Genomic DNA, 12,706 nt, shown 5'->3' on the forward strand with positions numbered 1-12,706 from the left:
TGTCTGTTATGGGGCCCTTCTGCCTGGGACACCTCCAGGCAGGGACTTGCTATTTCTCCTGGCTTCATTCCCAGCCTCACACACACTGCTATGCTCGTGGAAAGACCCACAGGCGCCTGGGTAGAGCCTGGTCCATGTGCCAGCTCTGCAATAAGCAAATCGTGCAGAATGTTACTGCCAGGACAGCTGCAGGAGAGAGCTGAGGCAACATCCCTGCCCCTGAGCTTGCAGCACTAGTCAGATGTTGGGAGGTGAAGTTGAAGCCATTTGCCACTAGAGGGCGCCTCAAACTGCTGGATTGTACCAAGCCATCATGCTTGGGGAAAGTAACCTCTGGGGTGTAGTCGGCTGGGCTCCCTGCAGCTCCCCCAGGACTCAGGGCATGGCCCTTTGTGTGCTCAGACCTCTGGCAGCTGATGGCAGTCCATCTCCCGGGGCAAGGAGATCCTGGAGCAGAATCTGCCTTACTTCCAAAGCCAAATTCCTCCCATTTTTCCAATGCAAGCGCGAAGTGGGGGAAGTCTGATGTGGCTGCCTGTCCCCTACACCCCTGACCAGCCAGACCAGCCAACAGGGCCTGAGTGCTGTGTGGTCTTCAGTGCCACAGACAAGAATAGGTCCCCGAACCACCTGCTTCTCTTTTCCTCATAGGAGAGATGCCTGGGGCTGGCAAGGGAGCCAGTCCCCTTCGAAAGCAGAGGGGATAATTCAACTCGCATCATTAGTTCAGTGAATTTTACCTTTTCCTGCTGGAATAATAGCGTCAAATCCACTCAGCAAATATCCAGCCAATCGCAACTAAGCAACACCGTTCACATTTGGACTGTTGAGAGTCTCCCATAAAGCATTTGAAATGCTCGCTCACATGGTGTTTTGTTCTGTTCCTCAAATGGACGGACACCCCTGAGGGCCATAGGGGTGTGTGAATGCTGCGCGCGTCACCACTAGCAGCCTGAGCGTCAAGCCCTGGAGCTGAATGAATAACTCCGTTAGGCTGTAGCAGTTGTAGGCTGTTGTCCTCAGTGTGACCCAGGCACGAGAGGCGAGCATGTGACATGCTGGATCAATGGATTACACAGGCGTGTCCCCTCGGAATACCTGGGTGAGCTGACTTCACAAAGAGTTTCCATGAACATTTGTGCCAATGAAACTTGGTCACGTTGTGGAAAAAGAAAGCGGGTTGAACATGAATGAGGCAAATTCACTTACTAAATCCCACGACTATTGCCGAGGAGCGTTTCTCAGGGTTCACCCAGTGCCGAGTTACACCGCCCACCAGAGCCTCTCAATTCATTAGCCTTTCCCTCGGGCTCCAAAGCCGGGCCCTACAATGAGGTTCAGGGACTTTTCGGAGCGAGCTGACTAATGACCACGCCCTGAGACACTGCAGGCGGGGCCTTTTATGCTGGGAGCTGCAGCCCATGCTGATAAACCTGGCTGAGTGCAAGCCAGTTTGGTTGAGTTAGGAGCACGAGTTAGCTTCAAGTTGTGTCACAGCCCAGCCTGTGCCCTCCCTGCTTCCAGGAAAGCACACAGTACTCAATGGCTCAGCAGGCCCCGTACTCAGCTTGACTCACAGGATGACATCTGTGGGTGGCTGGAGTGTCCATCCCAGCAGGGGTGGCTCGCGGGCTCTGGCACAGCTGCAGGTCTGGGAGCAGCACTGGGGCTTCTTGTGATGTGCAGAGACCTTGCCCTGCTGCCGCGGCTGCCCTGGGGCTGAGGCAGGGGCATCCCAGCCTTCTCACTCAGCAGCTGCAGGGCCAGTGAGCCCCGCGGTGGTCTTTCTGGGGTGAAAGGCTCAGATGCACCAAAGGGCCTGTGTAAGGGCATTCCCATTCGGGGCTGGACAAGCTCACATGGCCCATCCCCCAGGCGTCTCCCCCCCAGTGCAACGACATTCCCTAGAGGGCCACCCTGCTGCCTCTGGTGCAGCAAACGTCCCATTCTGCCCCCCCCACCCCCACCCCAGTGCCAGAACATCCCCGCAGTTCATTCCCCTCCCAGTCCCTGCCCCCCTCATTCCCACCCCCAGGATAGGAACCTTCCTTGCTTGACTAGCCAGTTGCTCTGGAGGGTCAGCCCGTGCCAGGGTGAGAGGGGGGGCAGGGGCGGTAGGTCCCGGACACCTTCCCCTCGTCTTCATTCTAACAGCGCCCAGCTACTCTGGCTAGAAAGCCCAGTGGCTGGCTCTGCAGTCACCGGCTTGGCACCATTTCCCATGATTAATAGTAATCATTAAATTCATATCAAATAGCAAGAGACATGTAACGGGGCAGCCTGGCGAGAAAGCTGCTGGTCAGAGGCTGACAGCGGAAGATGAATGGGGACTCTCCGTGTGCGGGCCGCAGATGGGGAAAGCTCCCTGCATGGCTGGGTGAATTTATGGCAAGTTAAGTCATCCCCATGATGGCGGGGCGATCTACATATGCCCAGAACGAGCCAAGCCACAGCTCCCCTCCTCCCCAGGAGAGAGCGACTCTCTGCAGGCCCACGGGGGCTGGAAGGGAGCTGCTGGTGTCCCACACAGTACGGGCTCTTCCAGAGGGATCCCTGGGCTGCATAGGGGAGAGGCCTCGTTTCCCATCGCACATCGTGGCACGTTTGTCTTCAGGCCAAGCTGCTGTAGCATCAAACAGCCCCCGAGGCGGATGAGGGGGCTAGGCCTGGCAGGCTCCCGCCGTGCAATAGAGCACACACCAAGCCAGCTGTGCTCTGTGCCAATGGGGGCAGGCCGGCAGTAACGCCCAGGCACCAGGCAGTGGCTGAACTTGGTCTGTGAATGAGCAGCTTCCCCCAGCAGAGTCTGGATCTCGGATCTTGTTGAAAAAAGTGAGTGAAACACAAGGTGCACAAGAGTCTGGGATGCAGCTGCTGATGCTCGCAGGGCAGAGGGCTGGCTGAGCGCAGCCCGTCCTCGGTGAATGTGCAGGGCATGGGGAAACGAGGGGCATGCGCATTTGCACAGCATTCATTTGTGTCTAATACACTAATCAGACAATCCATGTAGACACCTGGCGTTAGCAGGGGGTCCCCGTCCCGGAGTCACATTGCTATATGAATCCCATGTGCTCTTCACCTAGGGTGAGGGGCCCATCAGCCGGCCTTGTGGCTCTCCCATTACCACCTGCCGGGAGGGACTGAGCAGAGGTGGGAATCAGCAGGGCCTGGCTTCTATTTCCAGCTTCGCTCCTGAGTGTCAGCGTGAGTCTTTGTGCCTCAGTTTCTTCACCCATCAAATGGGGCTGCTGCCCCTCCTCCCCAGCGGACATGAGGATGAACTGGTCGCAATACAGCATTTCGAACATGCTACGTGCTATAACTCAGCGTTGTCCCCCCGAGGGATGGGCATACATGTCAGCAGAAGGCACGGCCTCAGGGCACTCAGGCGCTTCGGCCACACCAGCTGCAGCAGAGCTGGCTGAGTTCAAGGGGAGGAGCGGGAGAAGTCTCTGCTTCAGCCACACGCAGGATGTGTGCCAATATTAACCGCAGCTGCAAGCACTTGATCATGCTGTTGTCGATGAAGGTGGGGGGAGATGGGCAGAGCTGTGTCAGGTCCCATGGCCAATGGGCATCAGCAGATCTGGGGGGAATGGGGTGTTCCCCAGACTGCAGATGAGGGGGGGGTGCTGGATCTCACACTGAATTGCTGCTCCCTAGTTCCCCTTCCATGCAGAGCTTTGCAATCGACTGGCTCTGCGAGGAGAACGCACTGCTCACTGCTGTCACTCACCAGAGAGACGCGGAGCTGGGTAAGGCCCCCGCTGCCTCCGGAGGAGCTACGTCCCGCAGCCCAGTTCTCCAGCAAAATGCCTCGAATGCGAAGGTTCTGGCTGTGAGAGCCCAGAACCAGACAGTATCGTGAACGGTCTGCTCCTGGCACTGAAATACAGAGCAGCTGAGCAGCGAGTTACATGCACCCTCCAGGGTACACAAGCAAAGGCGCCATGCGGGACATGCCTGCGCCCAGCAGAGCCTCAGGCCAGCCTTACTCACGTACACCTACGCTGGCTCCTTGGGCCTGGAGCTGCTCAGAACATGTCTGCACCCAGCCTGGCGCAACCGTCCACTGACACGTGACTGCTCTCCTGCCGGAGATGGAGATGAAGGGATAGGGCTTCCCCCGAGGCTTGGCCTCTGCGCTGTGTTATAATGGGCACCACTGTGCTTACACTGCCTGCAGATGCCAGCCCAGAGTGGCAGCTGGCTACCAACCCTCATGCTGCACTGCCGGAGGGGCTTCAGGCCATGGAAACAGGCCTTCTGCTGCAGGGTTACAAGTTCTGCCCAGGGAGCACAATGAAGCCACAGGGCTAAGCAGCAAGAACAAAGACCTTTCTGGCACCCACGCACACACCCTCCCTCATCCCCCCTGCTGAGGCACCAAGCGCTGCTTGCCCTGAACCAGAACCCGTTTGTCCAGAACAGGGGGAAGCAAGTGGTGATGGGTGGAATTGCCATTCCTTGCCCGGCACGAAGCACGCAGCATCTGTCTACCGCTCGTAATGGACGAGGGACAGGAATGCAAGTGCTCATTAATAGAATATAATGTGCAGTGAGAATCATTGATGGCCATTTTGCAGCAATTATCTGTCCTTGGTGACACTGTGTTGTTAATATATTATAGAAGATAATAAGCCTCTCTCCACACAGCTTCTAACCAGCCAGGAGCAAGCAAACAGCTGTCTGCTTAGAATTCTGCGCTGGCTGGCGTCACTTTCTCTGCCTGTCTGGATTCAGCACGAGCAGAGAATCGGTGCCAGGTTTCCATGCAGCTTGCTTTAAATATTGCTTTTGGCACAGAGGCACTAGGAAACGGGCTTCAATGACCCTGTCTGAGGTCTCAGTCTGGCAGTTTGCAGCTTCACTTCCTGGGGAACATTGTTGGGGACAGGGTGAGGTCTGCGTGCATCATCCCTGGAGGGAAACGGCACTTGCCTCACTTCCTGCTGTGACAGGCATTCCCGTGCAGGGCATGACTATGCGATTTTCAATCAGACTCTGTTGACAGCATCAAGAAGTTAACAGGTGGGAGGAGAAGCCTGTTTATAGCCATAGAAAAAGGCCTTTCATGGAGAGCTTTGCGTTGGATCCTGCAGGGAAATCAGCACTGTGAAGTCAGTTATTTCCATGGCAATAGACTCTGATGTCATGTGCACAAGATGATGCCCTCACTGCTCGATGTGGCAGGGAGGAGTTTGCAGGGAAAGGACAGGGGGTGGAGAGTCGCCCAGGAAAGACCAAGCCCTTCCTCAGCATGGACACTCAGTGGAATATCAGTGTCAGACCAGGACCAGGGCCGTCTCTCTCTTCCTATAGATGTTTTTACTGTAACATGCATCCCAAGGGAAAAGCTGCTGTGTCCCAGGTCAGGACACAAGAATCACTTGGGTTCCTGGTACTCTGACTGAATAGCCATCTGGTTGTCATCCGCTGCCCCGGGACCAGGGCCGGCACTTCGATTAGGCGACCTTAGGTGGTCGCCTAGGGTGCCAGAATTCGGGGGGCGGCATTTTGTGCGCTCCCCACGGGGCGCGCGGGAGCTTCCGGTTCCACTCCCGTCGCGCCGCCGAAGAAGGACCTTCTGCCGACGTGCCGCGGAAAACAGCGGCAGGCAATTGAGCAGCTCAGTGACTGAGGCTGTCGCCTGCGGCATTTCGGCGGAGGGTCCTTCTTCGGCGGCGCAATGGGAGTGGAACTGGAAGCTCCCGCGCGCCCCGTGGGGAGCGCACAAAATGCAGCCCCCCGAATTCTGCCTAGGGTGCCAGAAACTCTGGCGCCGCTCCTGCCTGGGACCCTCATGGCCTGCCATTGTTTTAGGTTAGAATACAGCCAGGGCAACCCCACAGGTTTCCCCGGCCCCAAATGCCCACCTGCCCATTCCAAGCTGCCTTGGCTCAGCTACCCCAAGGAGTGACCTCTGCCCCATGCCCTCCAGCTGTCTGCAGGGCCCTGCGGTTCCTCGCAAGAGCCGCAGGGCCACAGCACATTCCCCTGCCCTGAACAGCTGTGCTGCACTGGGCTGAGGGGGACATGGCTGTGGGGCTGGTGTAGTTACAGGCCGGCTGAGCCGGGAGCTTAGCCACGGAGGCTGGGTTTCAGCATGTCTCTCCGTTTTCTTGTTTTTCCAAGTCACTGAGCTCTGACTAAGCCGTGCTTTCACCCTCTGTGCCCTTGGGCTCCTCCGTGGAACTCACTCTGGCATCTCCACAGAGGCATTTGGAATAGAAACAAGTGTCTGCAGAGCAGCAGCCCCGGCTGTTCAGCAAAAGCCGCAGAGACGGCAGAGCTCCGATTTCCGTGGAAAATCTGAACAAACTGCCCTGAACTTGGAGCTGTGGAGCAGCGGGCAGGGACGCAGCTCCCCTCCTCCAGCCCACCACGTGAATGAGCTCTGCCGCCGTGACTTGGGCTGAACCTTTCCGTCTCGGACGTGGATTGCGTGCGCTATGGAAGGGTTTAGCTGCTTGACGGTGGCTTGAATGACTCTGTGTGGGTGAGCTCCAGGGATTGTGGGAGAAGAACAGAACTGGCACAAGGGAAGAGGTGCCTTACCCTGCAACCTCTAGTCACCCTGCTCTCGACCACTCACTTTTAGCATGTCCCCTCTAAGGCAGCAGTCCCTCCTTTCAATCTCCTGCAGGCTCCTTACCATTTCTGTTGCCTTTCTGTGGCCCCCTTCTCTGTCACGCTAGCCTAATCTGCGCTGCGCTTCGCAGCAGAGAGAGGGAAAGCAGCTTTCACCTCTCTTGACTTTTGCAGCTCTGTGTCATTTTATCACTAAGGCAGATTCACTGTACCAGCCTCGCTATGGCAGTTACAATAGAAAATTGCTCTGTCCACACTGATGGTAACTTGCTTAAAATATCAGAGGGGTAGCCGTCTGGTTCTGTAGAAGCAGCAAAGAATCCTGTGGCACCTTATAGACTAACAGATGTTTTTGCAGCATGAGCTTTCGTGGGTGAATACCCACTTCTTCGGATGCAAGTCCATCTAGCCACACACTGACTTGCATCCGAAGAAGTGGGTATTCACCCACGAAAGCTCATGCTGCAAAAACATCTGTTAGTCTATAAGGTGCCACAGGATTCTTTGCTGCTTGCTTAAAATAGAAAGTAGGAAAAAAGTGACCTGAAAGTAGGGCAAAACTGAAGCATGACCATGTGCCCAGTCCTGTTACCAGGTGTCTCAGGGTAACTTAGATAAGGGCTATAGGAACAAAGCCACCTGCCTAGCATCTGCAATTCCTCTGGGCACTCGCGTGACTCCTCACTGCTCTTTGCAAGAACAGCAAGCTGCAAGGCCATTTGTTTTATAGAGGAGCCATCCGTTTCCAGCTCATTTTATTACATAAATAAAAAGTCAGGTTAAAAATCTAGTGGTGTAAAGTAAAACTGCTGCTTGTAAAATTAAAAACGTTCAAGGTTAACAAGTGGGGAGGGTTACTTTTGACTCGGCTGCCCTCACCGCTGAAGTGAGTTAACATGCATTATCCATTGCTGCAGCTCCATCACGTGTTCGAGCACATTGCCTTCAGGTGTGAGAGAGCTGAGAGAAGGAGCATTCCCCATGCTTGCACCCCCAGCAGCCACACATCAGTCCTGTCCAGTGACTCTGGTGGGAACTGGCCTGGGATATTCAGATTTAATCCCCAAAATTCTTTCCCATGCACAGAGAGAATTTAGCTGGGACTATTTATCAATGCCATTAAACTAGCCAGGAACAATCTGACTGTGTGTCTCTCTCTCGCGCGCACAGAGAATGTTTGTCCAACCAAGGCCTAGTTTCCATCTAGCCACACACTGACAGCAAGCCGACAAGCTTTGGAATTCCTTGCTTTAGACACATTTTCTTTCTCACTGCTCAGTTGTTAAAGCTAAATATAGTCAGGACCTTCTCAGTGCTATGGAACAGGGCTCTGATGCTTTAAAAAAGGGACCATTTATTCCTGTGAAGACAGCATGCACTCTGCACCAGAGAGCATGCATTAACATTACATTCAGCCAGACACAGTGGCAGCTTGTGGGAAGTGAAATAGGGCCCTGTCCACTTCCTCAAGATTGTGCTTCTCTTTCACGTTTACCTCTGTGGTGGCTGTCAGGTGACACCCTGAATCTTGAACATGCTCAGTGACTGGGCTAATCTCAGGCCAATGTGTGACACATGCAGGGAAGAGGCAGCATGGGAACATGCATGTTTGACTAACTCACTCTGAGCTGCAGCAGGAGAGGTTTGTTCTCCCATGCTGTTACACTAACACCCTTCACCTGTGCTAAGTTTATTAAGACAAATAATTTTATAGTGTCAGTCTTAGCCTGGAGCTATGAATACTTTGTCTGGGCAGCTCAGCTGTCCCCACGCCTCCAACGCCAGATGCGTGCAGATTCAACCTCACTCTGGCCTGGTTACCCTTTTGGGCTATTGTATCCGTTCGTATGACCTGACTTAGCCAGGCACTGGCACATCCTGCCTGCACCCAGACAGCACTGGTATGTGGGCTGTTGCTTAAGAACACTTTGAACTGCCATGCATAGAACCATTGTGAAAGCATTTCTGGCAGACAGCCTGGAAGAAGATTGGAAAAACAAACGACGCGGGAGTTAATTTCCAACTATTTCTGCAATTGTGCCTGCTATGAAGAGAATTTTTGTTTGTTTGTTAGCTACCGCAAGGGAAGGAGGAGGGGGAAAGCCTGACAAAGCCTTCAAAGAAAATCTCTAACATCCTGCAGGGGCTTCTTCCTCTGGGCTGGTAGGGCATGCCAAATGGGGGCTGGATGCATCTGGCTAGTGAAAACTCGTACATGCTTGCCTCCAGTGGCAGCAGCTAACTGCTTGGTCTAACTAGCTGAAAGTACTCTTTGGACAGCTCCCAAACATGTAGGATAATCAAGGTTCTTCAATCCGCGGTGTTACAAAAGTTTAAAAAAAAAATTCTCCCCAATGTCACACCCCTCAAGCATAGGAGAATACTGATTAGGTTAAAATCCAGTGCATTAAATTAACATACAAATTAATGACAAGTCAGAGAACTGGCCTGAATTCAACAAGGCGACATTCAACAAAGACAACTGCAAAGTACTTCACTTAAGCAGGTAAAATCAAACGCACAGCTACACAATGGGGGGATAACCGCCGAGGTGGCAGTACTGTGAAAAGGATGTGGTGGTTACAGTGGATCACAAATTGAATGAGAGTCAACAATGTGATGCAGGCACAAAACGGGCTAATATTCTGGGGTGTATTAACAGGCGTGTTGTGTGTAAGACATGGGGGGTTGTTGCCTTGCTCTACTCGGCCCTGGTGGGGCCCCAGCTGGGGTCCTGTGTCCAGTTCTAGGTGCCAGACTTAAGGAAAAAAAGAGTCCAGAGGAGAGCAACAATGATCAAAGGTTTAGAAAACCTGACCTGTGCGGAGAGATTAAAAAACTAAGCATGTTTAGTCTTAGGAAAAGGAGACTCCAGGGGGGGAACCTGATAAGTCTTCAAATATGTTATGGCCTGTTATGAAGAGGACAGGGATCAATTGTTCTCCATGCCCAGTAAATATAGGACAAGTAGTAATGGGCTTAACCCACAGCAAGGGAGATGTAGGTTAGATATTAATTAGGAAAAAACTTTCTAACTCAGAGTAGTTCAGCTCTGGAACAGGCTTCCAAGGGAGGCTGTGGTATCCCCTCACTGCAACCTTAAGAACAGGCTGCACAAACAGCTGTCAGGACTGGTCTAGTTACTTGGTCCCGCCTCTGTGCAGGGGGCTGGGAGCCTCTCAAGGTCCCTTCCAGCCCCATGTTTCTGATTCCATCCAGGTGTTTCTGTTAATAGTAAATTAGTCCGAGGTTCTGTTTTGCCTTTGAGCTCGGAGGAGCGATTCTCAGCCTGCGCAGGCACACCCACCCCAGCTCTGCTCCAGCTCACATGCTAAAAATAGCAGTGCAGCTTGGACTAGCCACCTGACTACGTACCCATCCGGCCCCCTGCATTCGTACTCGTGTGGCTAGCCTGTGCTACCCCAGCACCATTTTTATTGTGCGTGGGAATCGCACCTTCCAGACCTAGCCGAAGTGTAAGCGCAAGGCTCTCTGTTAAAGTAAAGCAGCCTAGTGGAAGACACACCCACCCACCCCTCCCCCATCTGCATACCTCACTGCAGGAGTCCTAAAAACAACTGGTGCAGAGGGCCCCAGCTCCCTGCTCTGGCAGGAGAGAGCTGCCATTTCTCCAGCCAACCAGGCCTGCAAGCAGACAAGGTGGAGGCAACATGAAAAGATGTGACCTTTGCTGCCTCTACCTCTTCAACCTCCCATCACCCAAGTTTAACCTCATACTTATTCAAGAAAACTGTAAAAAAATTAAGTCCTGGGAAATCTTAAACCAAATAAACCCTCCCAAAGGGCTTAGAGGACACTGGCAGGGCTTTTCCTTGGCATGTTGCAGAAATGTGCCACGGCCATTTCTCAGCTTCCTACAGTTCGAGTCACTGATCACTACCGCTGATTAGGACCATATGCATAGGACTCACTGCAACATGGGCCTGCTGCTGAGGATGGGTGCAGCACCACTGGCAATGCACCAATACCCAACACAAGCCATCAGAGAGTAACCCACTGGCATCCACTGTATGAGCACCAGGTTGGTGGCTAAGCTACTGGAGGTTGAGGCATTTGTGCTTACTTAGCCGAAGGTCAGGGTGAGGCTGCCAGCAATGCTCCTGTTCCAAGCTCTAATGCGGCTGCTAAAAACACCGTAGGGATGAGCACTGGCATTAAAGAAACTGCACAGGCAAAGACTTGCTAGAAGTCCAGCCTCTTCAGCCAGGAGGGCTAGAGCGTGGAGACTATTCATCATCAACTTTGATTTTATTAATAGCAGCCAGTGAGTATTCTGCCCAGCATAACTCCACTGCACACCACACATGCAAATGGGTGATACTTGTGGGCAATGGCAGCTTTTGACTTTACTAAACCTCCCTGGCTCAACACATCAGAGGTGAGAGAGGCAGGTACCCAATGGGTCTCAGTCCATCTCCCTCATCCCATGCCAGCACGATGCTACGTTCAGTGTAGTTTTCTAATGGGTCAAGCCAGTGGTGTGTGTGGATGGTCCTCAGATGAAAGGGGGCAGTCTGCCTTTATAGGCACATGACCGCATTTGCACATTTTCCCAGAAGGGGACAACTTCCTTGTTGAATGTTACTGCCTGATAACAGGGCAGTGAACCCACAGCACTGAGCATTAGACCTCCAGAGATCCCAAGACTGGAAGCCTCGATTGTGATATTCTAGTCTGACCTCCTGTATAGCCTAGGCCATGGAGAGCAGAGCTTTTAGAGTAATGGCTTATCTCCCTTTTCAAATGGTCAGTGATGGAGAAATCCACCACCACGCTTGGCAAGTTGTTCCAATGGTTAATTACTCACTTGGTTAAAAATTTACACCTTATTTCCCCCTCTGAATTTGTCCAGCTTCAGCTTGCAGCCCTGGATCACGTTATCCTTTTCTCCGCTAGACTGAAGAGCCCATCAACTATTTGTTCCCCATGTAGATACTTGTAGACTGTAATCGAGTCACCTCTTAACCTTCTCTTTGTGAAGCAAAATAGACTCAGCTCCTTGAGTCTACATGCATCTACACACATTCCATCTTCAGTTTCTAGGCCAAAAATGTTTTAGGCCCTGATACAGCAAAGCCCCTAAGCATGAGTAGCCCTATGCACTTTAAAGGGACTGCTGGTCATGCACAGGACCATGCATGTGCACAAATGCTTTGCCTGACTAGGCCCTTATGCAGTTACCGACCTCTCGGTGGAAAAAAGCCTGGGAGAATGAGAACACAGGGAGCAGACGCCAGTGCTGGGAAATGGGAGCAGAGGTAGCAGTGAGGCCTTATCCCACAAGGAAGTCCAAGAGCCCAATCTTTAGCTAAATATTAGATTTGCTGACGTCTGAACAGTAAGTTACTGTAAGAGGCTCTTCACCCTCATTTGCCAAGAGTGCCATAAAAATCATGGGCTCTCTTTCCTGCTAGAAGTATGTTTTCCCTGTGCTAACTGTGCACGTTCGCTACCCCACCATGCAGTCCTAGTGGATGCAAGGCACTGTAGTTTTACCACTGGGTAAACCTACGCAAGCTCCACCTCAAGCAGTGGGTGGTGCAATGCAGTGCTGACCTCACCAAGTCACCTCATGGAAAGAACTACAGTGAGTCATGTCCACTAGGATTCTACAGCGGGGTTGCTAACCTGCATTATCTTGTTAAAAACCCCCACAACCTCCACCTCCAAGCTTTTTGGCAGCTAAGACACCACCTAAGAGGCTCTAATACTCGTGGCACTGTATAAGATTAAAGATATGGAAAGCACACTGCTTTGGCCAAGACTGCAAGAGGGCACAGGGCAACCATTTCATAGCTCCTCCAACCAAGAGAAAAGCAGTGAAACCACAACAAGCCCAGCACCAGTTTCCAGTCCGAGGTAGCAACCAAGAGTTGTCACTCTTGGTTAGTGACTGGCTAGTGATCCAGTTCTAGGTTTTCACATCACCATGAGTGGCAACCTTGTGGAAAGGGCCAGGGACTGAAAGGGCCTTGGCAGGCAATTCCCCATAGAACTAGTCCCTCTAGGTCATGGCTGAGACTCACTGGTGGGGAAGACTGTCAAGCTGGGGACAGAACCTCATCTCCAGGGGTCAATCTGGTACCTCACTGGT

The sequence above is a fragment of the Mauremys mutica genome, chromosome 4 (genome assembly GCF_020497125.1).
Source record: "Mauremys mutica isolate MM-2020 ecotype Southern chromosome 4, ASM2049712v1, whole genome shotgun sequence".
Classification (NCBI taxonomy): domain Eukaryota; kingdom Metazoa; phylum Chordata; order Testudines; family Geoemydidae; genus Mauremys; species Mauremys mutica.